Source organism: Gossypium hirsutum, chromosome A05, assembly GCF_007990345.1.
Source record: "Gossypium hirsutum isolate 1008001.06 chromosome A05, Gossypium_hirsutum_v2.1, whole genome shotgun sequence".
Classification (NCBI taxonomy): domain Eukaryota; kingdom Viridiplantae; phylum Streptophyta; class Magnoliopsida; order Malvales; family Malvaceae; genus Gossypium; species Gossypium hirsutum.
Window position 1 is genome coordinate 76,394,777 of NC_053428.1, and position 22,182 is coordinate 76,416,958.

At 39.6% G+C, this 22,182-nt stretch overlaps 2 non-coding genes across 2 annotated transcripts; one reads left to right on the forward strand and one right to left on the reverse strand.

Moving 5' to 3' along the window:
• The first annotated feature begins 9,194 nt into the window (after window positions 1-9,194).
• On the forward strand, window positions 9,195-9,301 carry LOC121230031 (small nucleolar RNA R71). Its single transcript, XR_005927983.1, has one exon. It is a non-coding gene; the product is annotated as a small nucleolar RNA R71 (small nucleolar RNA).
• A 6,037-nt stretch (window positions 9,302-15,338) lies between these two features.
• On the reverse strand, window positions 15,339-15,446 carry LOC121230100 (small nucleolar RNA R71). The gene has a single exon (XR_005928052.1). It is a non-coding gene; the product is annotated as a small nucleolar RNA R71 (small nucleolar RNA).
• Between the last annotated feature and the right edge of the window lie 6,736 nt (window positions 15,447-22,182).

The following is a 22,182-nucleotide window of genomic DNA, read 5'->3' on the forward strand; positions in this document are numbered from 1 at the left end:
CACACTGCGACGGGTGAAACGACTTTCTCATTCGTCTATGACACAGAACGCAACACTTCAACGAAGAAGCTAATCATGAGGCCCTTAGACTCAACCTAGACTTAATTGATGAACTCAAAGAAATGACTGAGATAAAGAAACGTAATCCACGCCCAACAAGTAGCTCGCTACTATAACTCCAAGGCTAGAAGAAAGTAGTTTCAAATAGACGACCTTGTGTTGAGAAACACTAAAGCTAGTTTACCCGCTTCCCAACACGGGAAGATGGCCTTGAGTTGGGATGGACCATACAATGTGGTAAAGAAAATAGGCTATAGAGAATATAAGTTGGCAAGAATTGAAGGCGCGATGATATCACGAACCCCGACACCTCAAAAAGTACTATGTATGAATACCCATCAAATGAATAAAATCCCTTCCTCATAAAATTATCATTTGTAAAATCAAGGTTCGCAGGCAAAGAGCCGTGGCCTCCAACACAGTTAGCGAGAGCAAAGCTCCCAACTATAAAATCAAGGTTCGCAGGCGAAGAGTCGTGACCTCTAACATAATTAGCGAGAGTAAAGCTCCCAACTGTAAAATCGAGGTTCGCAGGCAAAGAGCTATGATCTCCAACACAGTTAGCGAGAACAAAGCTCTCAGCTGTAAAATCGATGTTCGTAGGAAAAGAGCTGCGATCTCCAACACAGTTAGTGAGAACAAAGCTCTCAGCTGTAAAATCGATGTTCGTAAGAAAAGAGTTGTGATCTCTAACACAGTTAGCGAGAACAAAGCTCTCAGTTGTAAAATCGAGGATCGTAGGCGAAGAGCCTTGACATCTAACATAGTTAGCAAAAGCAAAGCTCCCAGCTATAAAATTGAGGTTTGCAGGCGAAGAGTTGTGACCTCTAACATATTTAACGAGAGCAAATGTCCCAAATATAAAATTAAGGCTTGCAAGCAAAGAGCCACAACATTCAACACAGTTAGCGAGAGCGAAGCTCCCAACTGTAAAATCAAGGTTCGCAGGCGAAGAGCCATAACCTCAAACATAATTAGCAAGAACAAAGCTCCTAGTTGTAAAATCAAGGTTTGTAGGCGAAGAGTCGCGACCTCTAACATAACTAGAGAGAGTAAAGCTCCCAACTGTAAAACCAAGGTTCGTATATAAAAAAAATTTGTTCAAAAAATTCCAAGTATGAAATAGCTCGTATTAAAAAAAACACAACATAAAAAAAACCAAGCCAGAAATCAAAACTATGTTTATTTATTCAAAAAATGAGGAGTACAAGATCATTGTTCAACTAAATCATCACCCCCATGTTGATCCTGATCAGCAGGTGCAACATCCTCAATAGTTGGGGCAACAACCATAACATCCCCAGTCACTGAGGGAAGAACTGAAGTCACAGTATCACCAACAACAGATAGAGCCAAGTCCGCAATACTAGAGCCCTCCCCCTCCTCCACAAAAAGCTTTCCTTTCCAAGTGGCTGCGAAGGAATCGCAAGCAGACATAGTAGGATTAAAGACATCAAATCCTAAGCTGCTCACATTCACATCCGCGTGTATATCGAAATCCACCTTATGGACAACAAAAGGGCTGCAAGCAACCTTGGTATAAAGAAGTTAGTTCTCCTTGAGCCTTTGAAGGGAGCCTGAGATGTTCTGGAATGTTTTTTGCTTGAAAGTTGTCAAGGCCTCTGATCGCGTGATTCGTGACAAGTAATAAATATTTATAAAGAAGATCAAACCTAGACTAACTATTATCACGACGAAAAGGCAAGCACACCTATCGAACAATAGTATAGTAATGGCAAGACCGGGATATCATACCCAAAGGAACCAAAAATACTAGTAATAACTATCTTTTTATTATCTAGCCTAGGAATAAAAGGGCTTTTATTTGTTTTAATTAACTAATTATCTAAACTAAGAACGCACAGAGAAAAGAATTGGGGAATTGCTTTTGGGAAAATCGATTGACTTGAGACAATACCTAAGGAAAAATCCACCTAGACTTTACTTGTTATTCTGGCTTCGAATCGGACGATTTATCCATTCAACTTGTTCCGTAGAGATCCCTAAGTTATGTTATTATCCCTATTCAAGACAAATAATGTCTAATCCCTAGATTGAATAACCGAGACTTTTCTCTAATTACCACTCTAGGGTTACATTAACTCGATCTATGGATCCCCTTATTAGGTTTCACCCTAATCTGGCAAAATCTTATCACCCTATTTCTAGGCGCGCAATCAACTTCGCTTAATTATGACAAAAATACTCTTAGACAGGGTCTATTCCTCCTTTGAATAAGAGCATGTCTTGAATCACTATCCTGGGATATCAAAACAAGAATTAAGAACACATAATTAAGAACAAGTCAAATATTTATCTTACGATTCAGAAAATAATAACAAGATTCGTCTTAGGTTTCATTCCCCTTAGGTATTTAGGGGATTTAGTTCATAACTAAATAAGAAAACAACTCCGAAGAATAAAGAATACAAAACATAAAGAAAACCCAAAACTCCTGAAGGGAAATTGAGGAGAGATCTTCAGTCTTGATGATGAACCCAACTTTTGAGATGGATCAGTCGGCTTTTTTGGGGTAATTCCTTACCCCCTATTCTCCGTTTCTTCCTTTCTCCTCTTCTAGGCTGTATTTATAGGCTTTGGAATGCCTAGAGACCCTCCAAAGTGGCCTTTTTTGAATTGAACTTAATTTGGGCTCAGCCGGGACACGCCCGTGTGACACGGCCATGTGGGTCAATGGCCAAGCCGTGTGAATCGTAAAAGCCTTGTTCGACACCCTCGAAAGACACGATCATGTGAGCAGCTCATGTGGCAAGGCTTAGGTCGTGTCATCTTCTCGATTTGGTCCATTTTGTCCCTTTTTTGCTCATTTTTTGGCTCCTTTTGACTCTTGGTGCTCTCATAGTACAAAACATGAAATAACCGGATTAAGAGCACCAAAATCCACAAATCTAGTAATAAACATCCATAAATATGCTATGTATTTGGGGTAAAAACATGTATAATTTGGTGTTTATCAAATACCCCCACACTTAAGCATTTGCTTGTCCTCAAGCAATATCCTCAACTCATAGTCAAAATAAATTCTCCCCAACTTATAATTCTTATCGATAATATCTCAAAATAATCCATAGGTAATCATACGTTGATAATTCAACTATAAGAACATAAGAGTTTCAAACATTCCTAGTTGAGTATTTAATCATGAAAACATAGGTGTCTCTCCGAATCTAAGTAATTACCTTTGATTCAGAATATCACAGAGTTTCACATCCTCACCAAAGATTCACTCAAATCACTCGAGGTGTTTAAGGATATTAAACGAAGCACTCAATAGTCAATAATGAAAAGTCATTACCATAGGCTTGCATGAAAATCAAATCTCCACCACTATAATTTAAGATGATGACATCAATCAAAAGGTCTTTAGAGGGTTGTAATGGGGCTTGGTTAGGGGGTGTGGCCACAAGCTGAAAGAAAGGGTTAGAATCGAGATTGACTTGAAAAGTTGCCTTAACTAGAAAAAGAGTTAATCTTTACTTGCGTACAATAGAGCTTCTCTCGGAATATGAAATTACGGATATGTATACATACTTTTTTTAAGAACAAATTAAATAATATAGACTAAATATCAAGAAAAAAACATAGCTAAGCAATCCATTCAACTCAAATCTCGATAAAAATAAGGATTAATTTAGGGGATTTCAACAATAATGGGTTAAAGGTTTATATTAAGGGTAATACAAGAAATGGCTTGTTAGGCTAAAAGGGGTTTACTAGGGGTTAATCGTGGAGGTAGGCTTTTCATGGCATGAGTGGGTTAATCCTAAGTGCCTTAATCATTTTGATATATCAAATCAAATGGTGTGGTCTCGTCATGCATAACCAAGCAAGTTCTAGAATAACAGTTCAATACTGATGCACTCAAAGCAACAATAAAAGTGAGCATGAAAGGATGAATAGATGCTCAAAAGGCTCAAAAATCTCACAAAAATTATGGCTTTTTGATGTTTAGACTCATGAATTCCAATTCAAAGTAATACCTAGACTTGGGGAAACAGCCTAAGATTTGAATTTTTAAAAATCAACTCATCATGCTTGGTCTCTATTGTCTTAAAGTTTAAGCAATCGATGCATAAATGCCTATGTTTTAATTAAGATATATCAATCAAAATCATAAATCAATTAAAATTTATCCTAAATATGATATGAGAGTTTTTCAAGAGAACAAGATAATTATTCAAGGATTTGAGAATAATGCAAAAAGTTAGGTTTCATGTTCATGTTTACCCCCCCCCACACTTAAGATGTACATTGCCCTCAATGTATAAAGATAGATTATGCAAAATAAAGAAAGTCATAAGAGGGAAAGAGGTGAAACTCCCTGTTATATGGATGCAGAGCTTGATTCTGAGGCTGGAGTGTTTGGGGAAAGTGGTAGCTGCCACTGTTCTTGGCCAGATGAAGAAATTGGGCCGTTGTACATGGCACTCGTTGGGTATTGTCCCCTATTTGTTTCCTCAGTTCGTAAAATATTCCTAGCAGCTTTGCTTAGAAGTCTGCGGAATCATGAAGAGCTTATTAAGAGTTGGTGTGGAAGAGAGCATAGTAGGATTACTTGTTAGAAATACTAGAAAAAAGGAGAAAGTAAAATTTACTAATATAGAGATGTTTTTCAAAAGAAAATAATAAAATTGAAATGAAAATAAAAAGAAAAAGAAAAAGAAAAAGAAAAATAGAGATAAAAATAAAAAGATAGGAGAATTCAATGATCCTCGTCAGTGGGGCCCTCAGGTGGTGGCGATGGAGTGGCGATGTGAAAGTGCTGGCACAGCTGCTGCATCATGGCCTACATGTCATCCATCTGTCTATCACGTCACTGATCTCGCTCGTGAATCATCTCGAACTGTGCAGTGCAATACTGCTCGAAGTGAGCGAGTCAGTCGGAAAGGTGTGCCAATGAAGTAGCTGCATGAACTGGTCATTCCCTAGGTGGCGTGGTAGGAGGCTCCTCGTGCTGTGGGGGGACATCATTAGGAATGTTCTCAAGATCCTCCTCATCAATGGCATGAGTGAGACGGTACTGAGGAGGATCAATCCTACGTCGGCACTCAATCATCCTCATGTGTAACATAGTCGTGATGCCCTATGGGAACATCTGACTTATCAGTGTAAGCGCTGATGACTAGGCCACGGTGTTGAGGAGGCCAAAATGTCTGGCAAGGTGCGTCACAAAGGGGCCGATAGAGATTACTCCCTTCCGATGCTGCTCGGTCTGATGGTGAATGGCGAAAGCAATGAAATATGCCAAGTCCGTCACGTGTGCATTCGCCATACACCAGAATAGTAGGCGTCGTGGGTGTTGACGACGCCGGTGCTCTCTCTCTTTCTGGTCAAGGTGTGTGCCAATATGGCATGGAGATATCGTAGGGAAGGGGGGAGAGCTGAGGCCTTCGAGCGGCTGGGGTTGTAGGTGGAAGGGAGTGGTGCCAAAGCCTTCCAGCACAAGAAGGGAGAAATGTGGATATTGCGTGGTAGTACATTCATGTCCTCCTCCTCCATAAACTCATCGGTGTAAGGTCCCAGAGCGACTCCAAACTCTGGGACACTTATCGCGCGAACTAGACCGCCTAATCAGAAGTGAATGGTGCCGGGGTTGTCATTGTTCATCATCATCACTTGTAAATGAAAAGTAGAGCACAATTCTAAAGTTAGCTCTAAAAAAGTGGGGTCGGTAATAGCGAAGAACCGTTCCTATGGGTCTGTGGACAGGAGGGCGCGGATGGCATCAGCTAGCTGAACTTGCTCTATGGTAGCCCTATCGATGAGCGACCTGTAGTGAGGGGTCGTGCGCGTAGTATCTGAAATAGCTCCTCCTGCGAAGCTTGTGGAAACTCAAAGAATGGGTGCCGAACTTCAGCTATAGCACGTACCGAGGAAGAACTCGGTCCCCTACGTCTCTTTGAGGATGGGACCACATCCTTCTTACCTCTCGATGATGACATAAGGTAGCTGAAAATGTAGGAGCATTGATATAGTAATTTCAAGATGTGTTAACATTTACCGATATCAAGCGAGAGGTGAAAATTTTATATGATTATTCAGAAATATATACTAAGATCAAAAATGTATCATCGATTAAGCAAGAATCCTAGAACTAGTATATGCTATTTAGTAGCTTAAACAATTTAAATATAGAAAATACTAAAGCAAATTCCTAACTTATTCAAAACAAATTGGTAACAGTAACAACATCTTTGTAAGGCATATTGAATACTAATGTAGTACTACAAATTGGAAAAACAATGTTGAGAAAGTGAACCAAAACTGCTGTAGGGCGGCGCACGGGCGTGTTGATGGAGAGCACGGGCATGGGGCGTGAGTGTACAGTCGTGTGGAGGAAAAATGGAGGGAAAAGAGAGGGGAAAATGAAGATTGATCAGGGGTAGTGGATTTGAGGGTGGTTTGGGGGTTGGGGAAGTGAGAATCTGGGGAATGGTGGCCGGAATAGGAATTAGGAAGCGGGGAAGGGTAAATTTAGGCTAGGGTCTTGAAAGGAGGAAGAAGATAAACAATGGTTTGTTTATATAGAGGAGGGTCACACGGCCTAGGGCCACGCCCGTGTACTCTGAGGGTGAGCCCCTGTTTTTCGAATTTTGCGATTTAGGTCGTGCCCGGCTACTATCCCACGCCCGTTTGTCTTAGGCGTGTGTGGCACACAGCCATGTCACACGGCCGTGCCTAGCTTTGTTCGCTTCTCCCACGCCCGTGTGTTAGGGTACCACACCCATGTATTGTTGTTCATGGCTTAAAGGCACAGGCGTGTCTTGTGCCTATGTCGAAGAAATAGAATCGAGCCTTACCCCTGGCACGCCCGTGTTGTTCCATTCCCACGCTCGTGTTCACTTATGAAGTTCATCCACGGCCATGTCGCACGGCCGTGGGGATTTATCGCATTCCGTGTTTTGGGAAAATCATGTCCTACTTTCACATAGCCGTATAGCACGGCCGTGTCTCTTCCCTTGTTGGCCACGGCCTTAGGCACGCCCGTGTTCTTGGCCGTGTGTGTTGAAAAACTTTGCAATTCAAAGATAAAGTTAATGATTTAACTTGTTAGAATTTAAAAATAAAGAAATCAAAATATGTTAGTGCTCAGGTTGCCTCCCGAGAAGGGCTTATTTATAGTCTAAGCTCGACGTACCTCTCTAGTGAATGGTCAGGGTGGTTCGAGGAGTTTATACTCCTCATTCCTGTTATCAACCTCATCAAAATAGAGTTTTAATTAGGTGTTGCTTACCTTAAAAGTGCCGAACTTTGGGTGATTCACCTCCACCGTACCGAATGGAAAAATACTGAGTACCGTAAGAGGGATTTCCTCATTCAGTGTGGTAGTGAAAATATGGGGATCTGCGGCATCTAGTAAGACTTTATCGCCAAACTTAAGTTGATTAGGAGAGGTATCGAGCTTGTTTTGGCGTAGTGTCGGTTTATCATGTGTTCTCGTGTTGTGTGCTCGCCATTCGTCTAGCTCCTCTATAAGTAGCCTTCGTTCTTCGTGTCCTCTATCATTTTTGGAACATGGCTCGTGAATGTCTTTGAAGCTCAATTTCTGCAAAGTCATATTGTCAGTTTTAGCAGATTGGTGTGGACTATTACCTTCAATGTTCGATGTAATGTCAGAATTAAAAGATTGAAAGGTGATCGTTTCATCTCCCGCACGAAGTGTAAGTTCACCTGTGCCAACATTAATAATTGTTTTAGCAGTTGCTAAAAAGGGCCTCCCTAAAATCAAAGGGGTGTTATTATCCTCCTCTATGTCTAGAACAACGAAATCAACGGGGAATATGAACTTATCTACTTTCACGAGTATATCTTCAATAATACCCCTAGGAAATCTTATAGTTTTATCTGCCAATTGAATGCTCATTCTAGTTTGTTTAGGTTTCCCAAGAGCAAGTTGTTTAAACATTTTGTAAGGCATGACGTTAATACTAGCCCCTAAATCAGCTAATGCATGACTTATATATAAACTACCAATTAAACAAGGAATTGTAAAACTCCCTGGATCTTTCAATTTGTGGGGTAACTTATTCTGTAAAATAGCTAAGCAGACTGTGTTTAGCTCCATATTCGATGCTTAGTTCAACTTCCGCTTATTTACTAAAAGCTCTTGTAAAAATTTTATTGCATTTGGCATCTGCGGCAAAGCTTCAATAAATGGTAAGTTAATATGTAATTTTTTCAAAAGTTTGAGGAATTTACCAAATTGTTTGTCTGAGTGGTCTTTCCTTGTCGCGTTAGGGTATGGCACACGAGGTTCATATTTGACAGTCACTGGTTTGTTTGTATTTTGATCTACCTCATCTCTCCTTTTGCTTACTACTGTTTCTTGCCTTGGTTCTGTTTCAGGCTCCACGACTCCTTCGTTATTCTGGATATTAATTGCGTTGAGCTGTTCCCGTGGGTTGGGTTCAGTGTTACTTGGTAAGCTACCTTGTGGTCGTTCAGAGATTAGTTTGAATAGTTGGCCTATCTAAGTTTCGATCCTTTGGATCGATGCTTGTTGATTCTTAAGTGCTGTCTCGGTATTTTGGAAACGGGTTTCTGACACTGATATGAATTTTGAGAGCATCTCCTCAAGGTTCGGTTTTTTTTCTTGTTGATAAGGTGGCTGTTGGAAACCCTGAGGATTTTTTGGCTTTTGATTTTCTTGACCACCCCAGGAGAAATTTGGGTGGTTCCTCCAACCTACATTATAAGTATTATTGTATGGGTTATTTTGAGATCTAAAGTTATTGTTACCCATATAGGTGATTTGTCTCTCTTCGGTTGTGGGATTGAGGATTGATATTCTGTATGCACACCTCCTCCACTTGAGTCACACCTCATTACTGGATGTACCTGCTTAGAATTAAGAAAACCATCAATCTTTTTATTGAGAAGTTCTACCCGATTTCACAGCATAGTAACTGAGTCGACGTTAAAAAAACTGGCTGTTTTCGTTGGCTTAGTCCTCGACTTGTCACTGATAGTTATTCAGTGACATCTCCTCTATAAATTCATAAGCATCTTCCAGTGTTTTATTGTTGATGGTTCCGCCAGCAGCTGCGTCAACCATTTGCCTAGTCGAGGGATTCAGACCATTGTGAAATGTTTAGACTTGTAGCCAAAGCGGTAACCCATGGTGAGGGCACCTTCTCAGTAAGTCCTTGTATCTCTCCCATGCATCGTAAAGTGTTTCTAAATCCATCAACACAAAAGAAGAGATATCATTACGTAATTTAGCCGTTTTAGCCGGCGGAAAATATTTTAGTAAAAATTTCTCAGTCATTTGTTCCCATGTAGTAATTGAACCTCGTGGTAACGAGTTCAACTACTGTTTAGCTTTGTTCCTCAATGAAAAAGGGAATAACCAAAGACGAATGGCATCATCAGAGACGCCATTGATTTTGAATGTATCGCAAAATTCCAAGAAATTTGATAAGTGAGCGTTGGGATCTTCATCTTGCAAACCATCGAACTGAACAAATTGCTGTATCATCTGAATAGTGTTAGGTTTTAATTCAAAAGTATTTGCAGCTACAGCAGGTCTAACTATGCTAGATTCAGTTCCTGTTAGAGAAGGTTTAGCATAATCATACATAGTATGCGAAGCAGGATTTTGATTAGCCGTAATTGTAGGAGGTAGCTGATTGTCTTGGTTTTCAACCATCTCTTGGTTGGGGGTTGAGTACCGTCTTTTTGCTCATTCTCCATGTATCTTAAGCTGCGCCTTATTTCTCTTTGATTTCTATGAACTTTACAATCGATTTCTGCGTCAAAAAGTAATGGTCCCGACGGGTTTCTTCTAGTCATAAACTATAAAAACCTGCCAAGAGAAAGAAAAAGTAAATTAATAAATAATAATTAAATTAAATTAAATTAAATTGCAAGAAAAATAAATGGCTAAAGTAATAAAAATTTAACGTTCCTAATATCTTAGTTCCCCGGCAACAGCGCCAAAAACTTGATCGCGTGATTCGTGACAAGTAATAAATATTTATAATGAAGATCAAACCTAGACTAACTATTATCACGACAAAAAGGCAAGCACACCTATTGAACAATAATATAGTAATGGCAAGACCGGGATATCGTACCCAAAGGAACCAAAAGTACTAGTAATAACTATCTTTTTATTATCTAGCCTAAGAATAAAAGGGGTTTTATTTGTTTTAATTAACTAATTATCTAAACTAAGAACGCACAGAGAAAAGAATTGAGGAATTGCTTTTGGGAAAATCCACTTAGACTTTACTTGTTATTCTGGCTCCGAATCGGATGATTTATTCATTCAACTTGTTCCATAGAGATCCCTAAGTTATGTTATTATTCCCATTCAAGACTAATAATGTCTAATCTCTAGATTGAAAAACTGGGACATTTCTCTAATTACCACTCTAGGGTTGCATTAACTCAATCTATGGATCCCCTTATTAGGTTTCACCCTAATCCGACAAAATCTTGTCACCCTATTTCTAGGCATGCAATCAACTTCGCTTAATTATGACAAAAATACTCTTAGACAGGGTCTATTCCTCCTCTGAATAAGAGCATGTCTTGAATCAGTATCCCGGGATATCAAAACAAGAATTAAGAACACATAATTAAGAACAAGTCAAATATTTATCATACGATTCAGAAAATAATAACAAGATTCGTCTTAGGTTTCATTCCCCTTAGGTGTTTAGGGGATTTAGTTTATAACTAAGAAAACATCTCCGAAGAATAAAGAATACAAAACATAAAGAAAACCTAAAACTCCTGAAGGGAAATTAAGGAGAGATCTTCAGTCTTGATGATGAACCCGGCTTCTGAGATGGATCAATCGGCTTCCTTGGTGTAATTCCTTACCCCTTATTCTCCGTTTCCTCACTTTCTCCTCTTCTAGGGTGTATTTATAGGCTTTGGAATGCCTAGAGACCCTCCAAAGTGGCCTTTTTCAAATTGAACTTAACTTGAGCTCGGTAGGGACACGCCCGTGTGACACGGCCGTGTGATGTGATTGCCAGGCCGTGTTCAATCCGTTAAATTACACACGGCTGTATGGGTCAATGGCCAGGCTGTGTGAATCATGAAAGCCTTGGTCGACACCCTCAAAAGACATAGGTGCGTGAGCAGCTTGTGTGGCAAGGCTTAGGCCGTGTCATCTTTTCGATTTGGTCCGTTTTGTCCCTTTTTTGCTCGTTTTTTGCTCTTTTTGACTCTTGGTGCTTTCTTGAGTAAAAAACATGAAATAACTGGATTAAGAGCACCAAAATCCACAAATCTAGTAATAAACATCCATAAATATGCTAAGTATTTGGGGTAAAAACATGTATAATTTGGCATTTATCAGCATTGACACCCCCTAATGATCCTTTCTAGCTCGATGGAGTGCCTTACAATACCTTCTTCAGCTCCGCCTCTACGATTATGCGCCTCTCCTTTTCTATAGCGAACTCAGCTCCACACTCCTCTGCTTTCATCTCCATCATTGCTAGGCGCTCGGTGAGGACCCCTTGTTGTTCATTTATTATCTCATTTTCTTCCCTTACCTTGTTGTACAGCTCGTCCACCCTCTTTAACTTAGCCTTAGTATCAACGAGCTCCTTATCACGGGCCTCCGTGTACCTTAAGTTGAGAGTGGCAACCTCAGGCAATAGGTGGCGTAAAGATGAAGGAAAATCCTCGACAGCCTCAACAGATGCCCTTTCAGCTACAGGAGCCACCAAAGAGCTCTCACGAATAGGGGGAGGGAGAGTGTCCTCGGTAATGGTAATGGGCGAGCTCGCCTGGGCAATGTTTGGCAAGTTCGCCAAAAAGAAAGAACAAATGGGAGTGACCATAGTAGCAGGGCCTCCATAATCGGCCATCATCTTCTGGCAGTGCTCCAATTGAGACCCACTTCTTTCCTTCTCGCTAGAAGAGTTGACACATGCAACCCCAACTGAAGTCCTACACCTTTTGCGACCACTGCTTATTAGAGTATCTATGTCCATGGCTTCGTTAAGCTAACGTGATATGTTGTCACTATCGCTTGAAAGACTTTCGCTTCCTTGATTGTCCCCTGCACCACTAACAACCTTAGGATTAGTAGAAGTAAGTAACAAGTGAGTACCTCTTCCAAGGCAAATGGATGAAACTGTAACACCCTTTACCCATATTCGACGCTGGAACAAGGTACAAGGCATTACTGGACTCACACCACAAGCAATCATACAATCCCAAGTCATAAATTTGCGTCCAAATTAAAACCATTTGTAAATAATCATAAAGTCCCTAATACGAGCCTACGAGGCTCAAAACATACTTTGGAAGTAGTTCGGGACTAAACTGATAGCTTTAGAAATTTTTACAAAACGTAAAAAATTTTCCACTATATAGGGGTCACATGCCCGTGTGAATATGGGGCACACCCATGTGGGCAAGCCGTGTGGTCACACACCCCCATGTCCTGACCCCATGTAACTCTTTGACTTGTAACTCATAAACAAATTGAGATCACACGGCCAAGTCACATGCCCATGTTCTAGACCGTGTGGTTAATTAATTTAATTTGAATTAGGTACAGGTTTCACACGACTAAGACACACGCCCGTGTTCTAGGCCGTGTGGCACACATGGCTGAGACACAAGTCAGTATGCCCAATTCTGAGCATTCTGTTTCTCAAAATTAAGGTACATAAGACTCACGGCCTAACCATATGCCCATGTTACCAGGCATGTGGCACACATGGTCTAGACACACGCCCGTGTGTCTGCTCGTGTAGACAAAATGAAGCCATTTCTTAACTTCATTCTCACCCAAATTCAACCAAAAACCTACACATAAAACACTCAACCAATTCTAGCCATTTCAAGCATTCCAATTGAACAAATCCATCATTCATCAAGGCATACCATTTCATGCATACATAGTTACAAACTTACCTTAGCTTAATTTAGGCATTAACCACATTTGATCACATGAACTTAGCATAACACATGTGTATATATATCATAATAGCTTACTAAATCATACCCAAAATAAACTATCACTAGCCATTCCAATGACTAGGTTACAAAATAAGATTTCAAGCCACCATTGGCCAAATTGTCCTATACATGCCATTATACCCAAAATAATTCAACTATAGATACCCAAGGTAGTTAGCTGATAGTGTGACGATTGATAAATCGTAATTTATACATATTTTTACCGAATGTTTAAATGCATTTTATGGATGATTTCCCCTTAGAATTGGTGAATTCGATGCTCCTAATGCTTTAACTTCATGTTTTATACTTAGGAGAGCATAGGAGAGCAAAAGGAACGAGAAACGAGGCAAAAATGGAGAAAATAGGCCAAAGTACGAAATCAACACGGCCTGGACTTCTTCACACGGGCAGCCTACACGGCCGTGTCAATTTGACAGAATCGAAGCACGACTCACACGAGTAGAACACACACCCGTACCATTCTAACAGGCTCGAACACGGCCTGAAATAATCGCATACGGGTGTGTCCCTGCCGAGCCCAAGTTAAGTCCAATTCGAAAAAGGCCACTTTTGAAGGCTCATAGGCATTCCAAAGCCTATAAATACACCCTAAAAGAGGAGAAAGAGGAGACAAAGATTAGGGAGTAAGGAATTTCTCCAAGGAAGCCGATTGATTCATCTTAGAAGCCGGATTCATCATCAAGACTGAAGATCTCTCCACAATTTTCCCTTAAGGAGTTTTGGGTTTTCTTTATGTTTTGTATTCTTTATTATTCTAAGATGTTTTCTTATTTATTTATGAATTAAAACCCTTAAATACCTAAGGGGAATGAAACCTAAGATGAATCTTGTTATTATTTTCTGAATTGTATGATAAATATTTAACTTGTTCTTAATCATTTGTTCTTAATTCTTGTTTTAATATCCCAGGATACTGATTCAAGATAAGCTCTTATTCAGAGGAGAAATAGACCCAGGATACTGATTCAAGATAAGCTCTTATTGAGAGGAGAAATAGACCCTGTTTAAAAGTACATTTGTCATAATTAAGCGGAGTTCATTGCGCGCCTAGACATAGGGTGACAAGATTTTGCCAGATTAGGGTGAAACCTAATAAGGGGATCCATAGATTGAGTTAATGTAACCCTAGGGTGTTAATTAGAGAAAGGTCTCATTTATTCAATCTAGGGATTAGACGTTATTAGTCTTGAATAGGGATAATAACATAACTTAGGGATCTCTAAGGAACAAGTTAAATGAATAAATCGTCCGATTCGGAGCTAGAACAACAAGTGCAGTCTAAGTGGATTTTTCCTTAGATATTGTCTTAATTCAATCGATTTTCCCAAAAGAAATTCCCCAATTCTATTCTCTGTGAGTTCTTAGTTTAGATAATTAGTTAGTTAAAACAAAACCTCTTTATTCCTAGGCTAGATAATAAAAAGACAGTCATTACTAGTACTTTTAGTTCCTTTGGGTTTGACAATCCGGTCTTGCTAAAATTATACTACTGTTCGATAGGTACACTTGCCTCATCGCGATAATAGTTAGTTTCAAGAACGATTAATTATAAATATTTAAAACCTATCACGAAATCATGTGATCAAGTTTTTGGCACCGTTGTCGGGGACTAAAATATTAGGAACACTCAATTTTTATTACTTTAGCCATTTATTTTTCTTTCAATCTATTTTTTTTTTAATTTTATTCTAATTTACTAAGTTCCTATTTCTTTCTTTTGGCAGATTTTTATAGTTTATGACTAGAAGAAACCCGTCACATTTTGACAAAGAAATCGATCGTACAGTTCGCAGAAACCAAAGAGAAATAAGGCGAAGCTTAAGATACATAGAGAACGAGCAAAAAGACGATACTCAACCCCCAACCGAAGAGATGGCCGAAAACCAAGACAATCAGCTACCTCCTGCGATTGCGGTTAATCAAAATTCTACTCCATGCACTATGTATGATTATGCTAAACCTTCTTTAACAGGAACTGAGTTGAGCATAGTTAGGCCTGCTATTGCTGCAAATAACTTTGAACTAAAACCTAACACTATTCAAATGATACAACAATTTATTCAGTTTGATGGTTTGCAGGATGAGGATCCAAACACTCACTTGGCCAATTTCCTGGAATTCTACGATACATTTAAAATTAATGGCATTTCTGATGATGTCATTCGTCTTCGGTTATTCCCTTTTTCATTAAGAAACAAGGCTAAACAGTGGTTAAACTCGTTACCACGAAGGTCAATTAATACTTGGGAACAAATGACCGAAAAATTTTTACTAAAATATTTTTTGCCGGCTGAAACGGCTACATTACGTAATGATATCTCTTCGTTTGTGCAGATGGACTTAGAAACTCTTTACGATGCATGGAAGAGATACAAAGACTTACTGAGAAGGTGCCCTCACCATGGGTTCCCACTTTGGCTACTGGTTCAAACGTTCCATAGTGGCCTGAATCCTTCGACTCGACAAATGGTTGACGCAGCTGCTGGTGGAACCATCAATAATAAAACACCTGAAGATACCTATGAGTTTATAGAGGAGATGTCACTGAATAACTATCAGTGGCAAGTCATGAGGACTAAGCCAACTAAAACAGCAGGCGTTTATAACATCGATTCGGTTACTATGCTGTCAAATTAGGTAGAACTTCTAAATAAAAAGATTGATGGTTTACTTGGTTCTACTTAGGTACATCCAGTAATGAGGTGTGAGACGAATGGAGGAGGAGCATGCACAAATTATCAACCCTTAAACCCTAGCATCAAGGAGAAACAAGTCCAATATATGGGAAACAATAACTCTCGATCCCAAAATAACCCATATAGTAACACTTAGAATGCAGGTTGGAGGAACCACCCCAATTTCTCATGGGGCAGTCAAGGAATTCAAAGACCACAACATCCTCTAGGTTACCAACAGCCACCCTATCAATAGGAAAAGAAACCGAACCTTGAAGAGATGCTCACAAAGTTTTTCTCGGTATCAGAAACCCATTTTTAGAACACCGAAACGACACTTAAAAATCAACAAGCGTCAATCCAAGGGCTCGAAATCAGATAGGCCAGCTTTCTAAACTAATTTCTAAACCACCACAAGGTAGCTTGCCAAGTAATACTGAACCTAACCCAAGGGAACAGCTCAACGCGATTAATGTTCAAGATGAAGAAGGATTTGTTGAGCCTGAGCCCGAACCGAGGCAAGAAATGGTGGTAAGCAAAGGTAAAGGTGAGGTAGATTATAATAAAAACAAACCAGTGACTGTCGAATATAAACCTTGTGTGCCATATCCCAACATGACAAGGAAAGATCACTCAGATGAACAATTTGGTAAATTCCTTAAACTCTTAAAAAAATGACGTATTAACTTACCGTTTATTGAAGCTCTATCGCAGATGCCAAACGCAATGAAATTTTTAAAGAAGCTTTTAGCAAATAAGTGGAAGTTGGACGAGGCGTCGCATGTAGAGCTAAACGCAGTTTGCTAAGCTATTCTCCAAAATAAACTACCCAACAAACTAAAAGATCCAGGGAGTTTTAAAATTCCTTGCCTAATTGGTAGTTTAGATGTTAATAATGCATTAGCTAATTTAGGGGCTAGTATCAACGTCATACCCTACAAAGTGTTTAAGCAATTAGGTCTCGGGAAACCCAAACAGACTAGGATAAGCATTCAATTAGCAGATAAAACTATAAGATTCCCTAGGAGTATTATTGAAGATGTGCTAGTTAAAATCGATAAATTCATATTTCCTATAGACTTTATTGTTCTAGTTATAGAGGAGGATAGCAACACTCCTTTAATTCTAGGAAGGCCCTTTTTAGCAACTGCTAAAACAATTATTGATGTTGGCACAGGTGAACTTACGCTCCGTGTGGGAGATGAAATAATCACCCTTCAAACTCGTAATTCTGGCAACATATCGAAAATTGAAGGTGATCGTCTAAACTATTCTACTAAAACTAACAATCTGGTACAATCTACTTTACAGGAAATGAGTCTAAAAGAAGTACATGAGTCATTCCCAAGCAGTAGTAAAGGACCTATACATGAAGATCGAAGGCTACAAATCGAGGAACTAGATGAATGATGGACGCATAAACCGAGAACACATGACAAACCAAAACTACGCCAGAACGACCTCAACACCTTTCCAAATCAACTTAAGGTTGGAGATAAAGTCTTATTAGATGCCGCAGATCCTCACATTGTCACTGTCAGACCGAATGAAGAAATCCCTCTTACGGTACTTAGCATTTTTTTATTCGGTACAATTGAGGTAAGTCACCCCAAGTTCGGCACTTTTAAGGTAAACAACACTCTTTTAAAACCTTATTTTGATGAGATTGATAGCAGGAACGAGAAGTATAAATTCTTCGAACCACCACGACCATTCAACGGAAAGGTAAGTCGAGCTTAGACTATAAACAAGCACTTCTTAAGAGGCAACCTGAGCACTAACTGTATTAACTTCTTTAAAATTTAGTCTTCAACACCTAACTTACAAACGGAGCTCTTGAATACAGGTTTTCCACAGAGACACGGCCAAGCACATGGGCGTGCTTAGGGCCGTGTGAAAACAGGGCAAAGATTTTTCCAAACACGGGCTACGATAAAATGCCACGGCCGTGTGACATTTCCGTGGTCGAGCCTGCCAAAACAACACGGGCGTGTGACACGCCCGTGTGGAAGAACCGTGGGTGAACCTATTAAAACAGCACGGGTGTGCGACATGCCCTTGTCTAACACCTGTGGTCGAACCTATCAAATTAACACGGGCGTGGGATTGCATACATAGGCATGGAAGAAGCGAACGAAGCTAGACACAGTCATTCGGCACGACCATGTGTACCCACACGCCCAAGGTACACGGGCTTGGGACGAACTTCAGACGCACCCAAATAGGAAAAAGCGAAACACACGGGCTGAAATTAGGGCACATGGGCGTGTCCCCTGGCCGTGTGGCCCAAAATCTATAAATACCCTGCACTATTCATCGTCTTCCCCACTCAAAAACCCTAACCCTAGCCGCTGCAAGTCCACACGGCCTCTCTGCCACGCCCGTGTGCCACCTTCAACTCCATTCTCGACGCCCAATCTCTTTCCCTTAACATTTGTTTACTCTTTTCACCTCTATTCTACTTACTTTTAATGTTTATTTTTAAAATAATCTTTATTTTTCTCTTACTATTTCCTTTTTGTTTATTATTTCTGCATTATTAGATTATTTATCGTACATTTCATGTTAAATCAAATTGTTAGGAAAGCCTCACTCTTTGTCATACACATGCCATTATTATGCCTATTCTCATGCCATTACAATAATAATGTCACGAAATTATGCTATCAAAATAATTATGTTGGTTATGTTTGGTTAATATTAGAAGTTGTGACCGAAATTCTGATTTGTATTTGAAATTTGTCTTCATTTTACCTTGACCACTCATTAAGATGACTTTATGATTCTAATCGCAAGTACCATGTCGTCTTCAAGAGGAAAGAAAATCACCGTACCTACTTCTAAGAAGAGGAAAGGAGCGTCATCTTCCGCAGGTCCAACAACGAAAATTCGTCACCCTCTCCTGCAGTTCCCCTGAGGGCCCCAAGAAGAACTTTTCCAAATCCTTCAGGCCTGACCTTTAATTGCGGACCACTGCATCGACTAGGCTACCGTAGAACAAGTTCAGTTGGCTGATGCGATTTGGGCCCTCCTAACCACTGACCATTGGGAGCTGTTCTTTGGGATCATTGAGTCAACATACCTCAAACTCACAATGGAACTATGCTCAATGTTCCATCTTCAGATCATAATGACGAACTACGATGATCCCAGCACGGTCCAATTTTGCCTAGGCGGATTAATCCGCCAGCTAAGCATCCTAAAGTTCGGTGCTGCACTGGGCTTATATACGGAGGAGTTCAAGGAGAAGAATGAACTAAATGCTCTCACTCGCCACACACACTTCTCTCCCTCGAAGGGCTGGCACACTTTGGCCCCTAACGCTGCCTCCTACAATCCTAGTCGTTCCAAGGCATCAGTTCTCCCACCATCCCTGAGGTACTTACACGCCATTTTGGCTCACACGATAACGGGGAGGCGAGAGAGCACTGGCGTCGCCAGCACCAGACAGAGCGGCATAGGAAAGGGGTCATCTCCATTGGCCCATACGTGACTCGGTTGGCTCGACACTTCGGGCTCCTCAGCACCGTAACCCAAGAATCATTCTTAACCCTCATTGGCCAAATGTCTCCACAAGGCATCCCGAGCATACTTAGCATCAGGATGATCGAAAAGCACTGAGGGACTTACCCTCCTAAATATCGTCTCGCCCAATCTGTCGAGGAGGAGGCCTACAAGGACAACCCTGATGATGTCCCTCCACAGCATGAGGACCCACAGACTCAACCACCACCACCCTCTCATCCAGTTCATGCGGTGGCTTCATATGCTGACATCTTTGAGCGACTCACTCAATTCGAGCAGTAGTGTTTTCAATGATTTGACAACACTGATGCTACTCTATAGTAGATTTGTCAGCGATGAAGATGTTTAAAAATATTTATTTATTATTTTATGTTTTTAATTTTTATTAAAACTACTTTTTATTTAGAATTTTATTTTTAATTATTAATTTCGGTTATTTCTTTATGAGTAATTATTCTTTCTAATATCCCCTAAAAAGTTCCTGATTTCATCACAGTTATATCGAGCTCTTAAGCTCATCATCGCATAGGAACTAAAAACTCCACCGGGAAAGGTTCTCCACAACTGCCATGTCCTGATCGACCACGACCATAGCTACCACTAGATATAATATTCTTTTGGCGCAGGACTTATGGACTAATGAACCTCTACCACCGCCGGAGTATCCTCCTCCACTCTCTTAGCGATTACTCTCTAAAACTCCAATTCGAGGAATTCATCATATAGGAAGTTTCACTTCTCTCCCTATCTTATTTTTATATTTTATATATACCTTTGTACATTGAGGGCAATGTACATCTTAAGTGTAGGGGGTATTTATTTCACTATCAGAAAAATCCCTGAATGACTGCCTTGTTCTTTTGGAAAGCTCTCATATCGTATTTAGGATAAATTTTGATTGATTTATGATTTTGATTGATATATCTTGAATTAAAACATAGGGATTTATGCATTGATTGTTTAAACTTTAAGATATTAGAGAATCAAGCATGATAAGTTGATTTTTTAAGAATTTAAAATTATAGGTTGTTTCCCTAAGTCTAGGTATTACTTTGAATTGGAATTTACGAGTTTAAACATCAAAAAGCCATAATTTTTGTGAGATTTTTGAGCCTTTTGAGCATCTATTAATTCTTTCATGCTCACTTTTATTATTGCTTTGAGTGCATTAATATCAAATTGTTATTCTAGAACTTGCCTGATTATGCATGTCAAGACCATACTATTTGATTTGATATGTCAAGATGATAAGGGCACTTAGGATTAACCCACTCATGCCATGAAAAGCCTACCTCCACGATTAACCCTTAGTAAACCCCTTTGAGCCTAACAAGCCATTCCTTGTATTACCCTTAATATTAACCCTTAACCCATCATTGTTGAAATCCCCTAAATTAATTTGATCCCTATTTTTGTCGAGATTTAAGTTGAGTAAATTGCTTAGCTATGTCTTGTTTGTAATAAGTTAGTCTATGTCATTTAACTTGTTCTTAAAAAAAATGTATAAACATTAGTAATTCCATATTCTAAGAAAAAGCTCTGTTGTACGCAAGTGATATTAACTCTTTTTCTAGTTAGGCAATTTTTCAATTCAATCTCGATTCTAGCAATTTTTCAATTCAATCTCGATTCTAACCCTTTCTTTCAGCTTGTGACCACACCCCCTAACCAAGCCTCATTACAACCCTCTAAAGACTTTTTGATTGATGTATCATCTTAAATTATAGTGGTGGAGATTTGATTTTCGTGCAAGCCTATGGTAATGACTTTTCATTATTGACTATTGAGTGCTTCATTTATTATCCTTAAACACCTCGAGTGATTTGAGTGAATCTTTAGTGAGGATGTGAAACTCTGTGATATTCTGAATCAAAGGTAATTACTTAGTTAAGGGGAGACACCTATGGATTATTTTGAGATATTATCGATAGAAATTATAAGCTGAGAAGAATTTATTTTGATTATGAGTTGAGAATTTTACTTGAGGACAAGCAAATGCTTAAGTGTGGGGGTTTTGATAAACCGTAACTTATACATATTTTTACCCCATGTTTAAACACATTTTATGGATGATTTCCAATTAGAATTGGTGAATTCGATGCTCCTAATGCTTTAATTTCATGTTTTACACTTAGGAGAGCATAGGAGAGCGAAAGGAACGAGAAATAGGCAAAAAAGGGAGAAAATGAGCCAAAGTGCGAAATCAACACGGCTTGGACTTCCTCACACGGGCAACCCACACGACCGTGTCAATTTGGAAGAATCGAAGCATGACTCACATGGGTAGAACACATGCCTGTGCCATTCTAACAGGCTCGAACACGGCCTAAAATAATCATACATGGGCATGTCCCTGCCGAGCCCAAGTTGATTCCAATTCGGAAGAGGCCACTTTTGAGGGCTCATAGGCATTACAAAGCCTATAAATACACCCTAGAAGAGGAAAAAGAGGAGACAGAGAATGGGGAGTAAGGAATTACTCCAAGGAAGCCGATTGATTCATCTCAGAAGCCGGATTCATCATCAAGACTGAAGATCTCTCATCAATTTCCCCTTCAGGAGTTTTGGGTTTTCTTTATGTTTTGTATTCTTTATTATTCTGAGATGTTTTCTTATTTAGTTATGAACTAAAACCCTTAAATACCTAAGGGGAATGAAACTTAAGACGAATCTTATTATTATTTTCTGAATTGTTAATAAATATTTAACTTATTCTTAATCATGTGTTCTTAATCTTGTTTTGATATCCCAGGATACTGATTCAAGATAAGCTTTTATTGATAGGAGAAATAGACCCTGTTTAAGAGTACATTTGTCATAATTAAGTGGAGTTGATTGCGCGCCTAGACATAGGGTGATAAGATTTTGCCAGATTAGGGTGAAACCTAATAAGGGGATCCATCGATCGAGTTAATGCAACCCTAGGGTGTTAATTAGAGAAAGG